The sequence below is a fragment of the Idiotropiscis lumnitzeri genome, chromosome 4 (assembly GCF_059441095.1).
Source record: "Idiotropiscis lumnitzeri isolate Australia: NSW breed Sydney's pygmy pipehorse chromosome 4, RoL_Ilum_1.0, whole genome shotgun sequence".
In the NCBI taxonomy this organism is placed as follows: domain Eukaryota; kingdom Metazoa; phylum Chordata; class Actinopteri; order Syngnathiformes; family Syngnathidae; genus Idiotropiscis; species Idiotropiscis lumnitzeri.
The window spans coordinates 26,024,411-26,032,024 of NC_142394.1; positions in this window are offsets into that span (position 1 = coordinate 26,024,411).

Here is a 7,614-nt window from a genome sequence, read left to right on the forward strand (position 1 = left end):
GGATTAGCGCAATGTTTCTCATGACCTTTTAGATGGCGAGGGGCGGGAGTGCGCCTGAGTTCACAAGCGGAGGTTGCGTGTTTGCGTATCACCATGTCGTTGAATGCCACTTGATGATTCGATGGCTGGGGAATGATCGCAAAAAGTCCTGAAAAACTACTGAACCGCTTTAAGTCGTCCCTGGGAATGACATCGTTCGCTTTCAGGGCACATTACCGCGACACAATCATGAAAAATGGATTTTGTGGCTCACGGTGCAGTATCACGATACAGGCAACTAACGTTGATATTGCGATCAATCATATGTAATGTTGTCTTTCACCGCAGGGTCAAATTTTGTGTCATTAAATTTTACAGTACACGTTGCTAGCAATAAATATGAATATTGTTGAAATATATCTTTTTTTATCATACAGTATTATGATACCACAATCGAGCGTCCATATCATATTATGAATTATGTTCTCTTTTACTGGCCACTATCGCCAAACTGGCATCAAACATTGATATAATGACTAATCCAATTGTTAGCTTTTGCCGCACAGTATCGCTAAATCAGGCCTACAGATCAATTGTTATGTTTTGATGAACAATATCACGATACCGGCATCTGATATTGGATCATTTCTCCTTGTATTCAAATATTTTTTACAAGGGTGGATTTAATGCAGGGGTGGGCAAACTTTTTGATTGGCGGGCCACAATTGGTTCTAAAATTTGACAGAGGGGCAGATGGATGGAGTGTTTTGGTCACCTCACCAATGAACGTGAAGAAAAACATTACAACAGTATCTTTGAAATACCACAGTATTTAGAAAATAAAACATTAACAAGGTTTATTCATTACATTTTTCGGCGGGCCGGATTAAAGCGTTTAACGGGCCGCATGTGGCCCCCCGGGCCGTAGTTTGCCCACACCTGATTTAATGGGACACTTAAGGACAAAATGTTTGCATTCCTGCAGCCAGAAGCTGCACGGGTATTTTCCTCCACAACGTCCCAGCCCGATGTGGTATTCATTGGAGCTTCTAATTTTGGGATCAGGGCCTAATGAGAGGAGCAGAATGGGGGCGGGGCCTACAAAGGGCAGCTTAGAAGACCTGTGATGTCACCCCGCCGTGGCCCATTGAAACAAAACGCCCCTCCGCTGTGTTGCTATTTTGTCCCATCGCCATCCAGCTCGGCATAACGAGCGCTTTGACGCCTCATTAACCCACAAACTATTTTAAAGCTACATGTAGCTTCAGGTGAAAATGGACACAAAACAAACAAACAGATTTGAATTTGCTTTTTTTTTTTTGTCTGTGTCAAACTTTGGCTTTGCGCAATTAACATGCAAGGTTTTTTATTTGAAAAAAAAAAGTGAACAAAATTTGATAGGAATTTTGCATATTTTACAAAATGTTGTGAAAATAAATTAATAAAAAAAAAAAAATTAAAAATTGAAATTTAGTCAGATTTCATCCAAAACTTGATCTGCATTTTTGTTGTACCTGTTTTGGGGAACGTTCGGCGCATCCTTACACAACAAAAAAAGTATCCTGAAATACCAAAAGTCCCCCCCCCTCCAATTCTATCCATGCAATGAGTTATTTGACAAAAATGACCTTTTTTTTTTTCCTTCCCCTCTTTTCTCAGCATTTACGCAGTCGGGCCTTTGCGCAGTCAAGTTTTGCCAGATCGCCGGTCAGATTAGCAACACCTTGCCTCCGATAAGGAGGCGCGCCCGTTCCAGGACGCGACCGAAATCTGTTAAGAGCACAATTAAGACACTGTCTGGCCTTATCTGCTCCAACTGCACTTATCCCTCGGCTTGAAACGCTTTCAAAACAGCGGCTGCCTGCAATGTAACCATGCAAACGACCTTCTCTACTGGTATGAGAAAGTACGCCACGCCAGATAAAAACCGGTTGCAATGGAGAAATGCCGAAAAAATAACATTGAGAAATCAAGCACTTTCAAGAACGCGCACGTTTCAATCAAAAGGGGTCACGCAAAAGTTCAAGGTTTTTTTTTGCATAATTTCAAGATGGCATGAAAAATATTTTTGGGACAGACAAAAAAAAGTGTCAAAAGTGTGATTGGAGCGAAATTCAGTTCACTTTTTTGTATGAACGAAATCTTTTTTTTGCTCTTTGTTTGGTAGGTGAAAGGTCAACAAAGCAGATTTGCGTTTTCATCTCAACATACGTGTCGCATGAATTCAATTAAAGGTTTAATGAGGCGTCAAAGCACTCTTTGAATTAAATGGAGGCGAGTTTGCGACACTTCATTTGTGAATTGTCATCACATTTTCTGTCCACAACAGCGCAGTTCCTCCGACTTAATTGTTTCCTCATCTTCTAGTCCCCTATTCTCCATTTTTGTCATTTTCCTCTCCCGCCTTGGCTGGTGGTCCGAGGTCTGGCGGGGTTTCCGTCGGGGGGGCCCCCTCACTTAGCTCCACGACGCCTCAGCGCCGGCGAACAATGAGGACGCCAAAGACGTCGTCGGGTGACTAATACGCGCTGAAGTGCTAATGCTAAGTATGTTTGGCGGCAAACTCCTTGAAACACTTTGGACGCTTCAAATGAGAGCTCTGCAACGCAAGTGATGCACAGCCGAGCGACGGACCTTCGCTAAGGTTGAGCGGCCAACAAAAATCAGGAAAAAAAAAAAAAGTTCAGCCCTCAAAGATTTTTCTGCAACAGACAAAAATGAGTTGAGTCCCTACCAGCCAAGTTAAAAAAAAAATAAAAATATACCATTGACGACTTTAGCCGTCAATGGCAGTGAATGAGTTCATGATTTTTTTTTTAAAGCGTTGTGCCAGCACGTTGATGTTTTTTTCCCACATTGAATTAATTATAATTTGTATTTTTATTTCACATTTTTAAACTTCTAAATTCATATTTTTTTTGTTTAATTGAAAGATTTTTTATTTTTTTTTACAGACGCTGTAATGCTGTCAAAACAAAAATAGTTCTTGCCATATAGTTGTTTTTATAAATTTTTCCTTCAAATTTAAATGAAAATAAAATCAACTTAAGTTGTTTTTTTGTTTTTTTACCTTTGTACAGGCACAAAACTGTAAAACGATGTTCTTGTCTTTTTGTGCTTTCTTAGTGCAATTGTCAGCAAAAACGTGAATGCTGTTGCTTGAGACAGTTCTTGATCGAGAGCGATCATTAGTCCTGTTTTCCACCAAAGCGCTTCACAATTCTGAGAAAAGATAATTTTTCACAAGGCACAATACACAGATAACAGATAAGCCTGTCGGCCAAGCACCGCAGTCGATTTGCAACGTGGACTCTCTGGAGTGCACGATGCTGGCTGCCAGATAAAAGAGCAGCAATAGAAGAATCCAAGCGGTGGGCTCCGGGTGGCAACAAAAGCGGGACTTCCTTCCCATGGACGAGATAAATGGAACGTTGATGTTGTGTCATTGTGGGCTCAACTGAAACGTCAAGGTCACATGCTTTTATCAGATCGGGACGCTTACAGTCAGGTGGCGCTTTTCGGCCTGCCGTTTGATTTCACAATGTGAGAAAGGAAGTTTCATGGAAATAAAAAGTCCTTTTGTAAAATGCTTTGGGGAAAAAAAAGTGTAGTGCAGGGAAGCACAACCTGCGAGGCAACTTCATTCATTTTTCTTTTTTTATTATTAACCCCAAAATCCTTCAAATAACGCAGATTAACACTCAATATACTTTTTCCACAAGGAGAAATTTGGAGGAAGAAATTCTGCGAGGGTCATCTGAAAGTTGTAATATCACCCATCACCACTAGATGGCAGATATGACTTAGTCACTTTTACATCCGGCCTTAAGCTGCTTTATACGACAACGTGAGTTGGCCCGATCATTTGGGGTGGATTTGGAATCTGCAGTACTAACATAGTACAGCAATAATATTAAAAGTTTTGATGGAATTGATTTTTTAATTAAAAAAAAAAAAAAAGTAAAAATTGGTCTTGTACTTAATGCTGGTTTCTTGTTCAGCAGTTTTGTACCATCCTTGAACGGGCATTTTTATGCAAGAAAGCCCATTTTACTGGAAATATATATTCGTGCTGTCAAGTGAATCATTTCATATATATATATATCTACTGGGGATGTTGCACAAAATATTTTTCTAATCTTATCTTTATTGTCACCCAGCAAAAGAAGGATTAGCCAATTTAGAATATTTGGCATGGCCTCTTCCCTTTCACAAAAATTATTTATTACTTGTTTTTTTTTTTAGATTTTTGGCCAGATTTATTCCCAAAAGATTGCCTTGCCTCATCTTGTTTATCTTCTTGACCTTTTTGGTGAGGAAGGAAGCAAATTTTGCATCCCTTTATTTACATTCGCCTTTCGTTTGTGCATTTTACACGGCTTAACTTGTCGTTACACTGAAAAAAAACAAAAACAAACAAGAAATGCATCGATAACATCATGACAAAGTCGTGGCGGTTGAAAGATTTCACACATTATTAACGCGAGATTGGTCGCGATCGAGTTGCAACAGGAAGCACAAAAGTGCGTTTGTCAACTGGAAATCTTAAACGCTGGTTAAAAATTCCGAGACAACTACTTTTGTTTGTTTCTCTTGCAGATGTAAAACAAGGTCAAACCCGTTTAACTCACCGAGCTTGACTCCACAAAGTGTCCACTAACAAAGACCCGGCGGGCCTTAATGTGTGGGCGTTGAGTTGACGGCGTGTTACTGGGGATTAGATGGTCACAGCTGGAGTAAAACCAATTCTCCCAGTAGGGGAGGCCTTCGCTGTCTGTGGGACCCTCGTACCCCCCCTGCCTGCTTGAGGGGATCAAAGAATGTTTTGGGGAGGAAGAGGAATCACTCAAATTTGGGGAGAAAGCTCAAATCCTCTTAGTGAGGAGGAAATGTGCATAAAGTCCTTCGCTTTTTAGGGTGGGGGGGGGGGGAGTACATTCAGCCACATGGAGGTCATCCAAATTAATCTGATCAAAAAAGATGTATGACAATGTCATTGTTACGTTCAATGAAAAATAAAAGAAAAATGAATCAAATAATAATGTAGGCGATCCATCAAAAGTCAATTAAAAATCAGAACTTTAAGAATAAAATGCTGAGAGTGCATACAGGTGAATAGAGCGCCCCCCCCCCAAAAAAATGATAAAATTAAATCATTAAAGATGAAATAAAAAATGACAACCGCAGAAATAAAACAAAGCCAAAGTGACTCAAAGTGTCATTCTTAAAACCCAAAATAAATAAAGTGCATACAGCCGTGCCAGACATCCAATTAAATACACAATTAATAAAATTAACGAGATTTAATTAGGGTCAATGAAAAATGACAAAAGAGAAATGGAATGACACAATAAGAAAAATGACACTTTAAAAAAATAAATAAATTTAGGGAGTGCATACAAGCATGCAGAGACCATCCAATAAAGAAGATAAAATAAATTATGGCCAATATAATCGTTGGATGAATGTACAAATGCGGGCGTTCAAAAATCAGCTAAAATTAATTTATGACAATGTAAATGTTAATTAGAATTCTAAATGCATCAGTTTGAAAACTAAAGCGTAGGGAGTGCATTCAGCCGTGCAGAACATACTTTTAATAAAAAGCGACAATATAATTAGATTATATCCAAAAATGACAAAATAAATATGTAGGGAGTGCTGACAGGAACACAGGAGAAGGGAGTATCCAAATAACTTAAAAAAATTGTTCAAATGAAAAATGCCAACTCGGTTTCGGGAGTGCATACGGGCAAAATAAGAAAAGATAAAATGCTCAACGCTCCAACTGCATTTGACGGCGGATGGAGCGATAACGGCGAGGCCCCCACATTTGCTTCCCTGACGATCGCGACGCCCGCTCGGGATGCGTCTCGTATGATCTCCCCGGCCGGCCAATCGCGTGGCTTCATCTCAAAGCATCTTTTGTGCCAGCGGATTATTTTGCTGGAAAAAAAAAAAAAAAAGCAGCGCCATGCTCAGGTACTGTTTGTCGTGCAGGTGCTGCAGGCCTTTTCCTGATAAGATCCGCCGCTCGGGGACGGATGGAGAGGGCGTCCAAGCGAGGAGCAGGTGAGCGGTCGCCGCTATCGCCCGCTTGCTTCGACAAAATCAAACTTTTGCTTCCACTTTATAGTTGGTGCAAAACTTTGCCGCCCCACTATCGTGTATGCACGAGCAATATTTGATAGCACTTTTGAAATCTGCCTAGCAACAGGTCGCCCCAATGCGGCACTTGCAAGGCAATCTGTCGCTTGAAACCAGAGCAAGTGGGGGGGGGCCGTTTGAATGCAACGCACTCAATGAAACATGTGACAAGGTGTGATTAGCCCTCCGCCAATCCCACCGGCGCGCTTGGAAACAGATGTCGGCGGGAGCTTATCAACCATTTCAAGCTAATTGGTCGGGCAAAATAACCTGGTAGCTAATGAGTGGTTGCTTTGTCACCATTGTTGTGTTCAAATCATCCGAATGGTGACCTTTTTGATTTGCTGACTAGCGCCACTCAAGGGAGGAATTGAAGCCAGCTCACCTCGGGGAACAGAGACTTTTTTTGCCCCGTGCAGGCGGATTGTAAGATTTCGCAATAGTAACTGAAAACCAAAAATTATTATTTTTTTTTCAATAAAAATTAATGAAATTGAATTAGACTATTTCGATATATCATACTGAACTTCAATGTCATGTACTGGATGTTGGAATTATAATAACTATATGCCTCATTTTTTTCATACATTTCTTAATAGTTGACTAGGAATGTAATCAAGTACATTTTTTTTGTTTTGTTTTGTTTACAATTTTTATTTGATTTTGTTTTACAGTTGACACCCGCTAAAATCTGCTTATAACAATGGCCTTGGAACTAAAAAAAAAAAAAGTCGATGTTTTCCTGATACAGGGGAGATAAATGGAAAAAAAAGACAAAAACACTTTCATTTTTGTCCCTAAATGTATTTTGCTGCTGATTTAAAAAACGGCTTTACTTTTTTCTTAAGCAACTCCGGTTTTTGAGATTTTTTTCCAAGTTTGACCTATAAAAGGCTCGCTCAATACATTTTTTTTAATATATTATTTTACCAAGCATTTTTAGCTAAGACGTTTAAGAAAAAAAAAAATCACCGCTTGCTGAACCTAACCCTAAATTCATAAAGAAGAAATATATGAATATGTTAGTATTCTTATTTTTATTATTATGAAAACCAAATTAGCTAGAGGGAATAAAGAGGAATTATTTCAAAGTTTAAAACTTTAAAAGTGAAGAAAAAAATTCTTGCCCAGTGTTAATGTAAATAAATAAATAAATAATATGATATAAATATAATAATAAAGATATACATATATAAATAACTATGGGTCGACTGTACTCTGAATTCTTTCTCAATTGCCATACCTGGATGAAGAAAAGTCAAATTAAAGAAAAAAATCTGGCAGAGATTCCACGTGACACTTCCCCCCTCATGAGAATAAGCATTTTTGAAAACCAATTTTCATGCACTACAGGACGGTGCTATTTTTATGATGTAACAAAAACTTTTTTTTTTTTTGGAGGCCCCGAGGGGCGAGGCTTCCTCGGTGGGGTGTCCGGTTACACTCGACACCACCTGCGGAGACGCCTTAAATGTCTTGGCTGCAGCG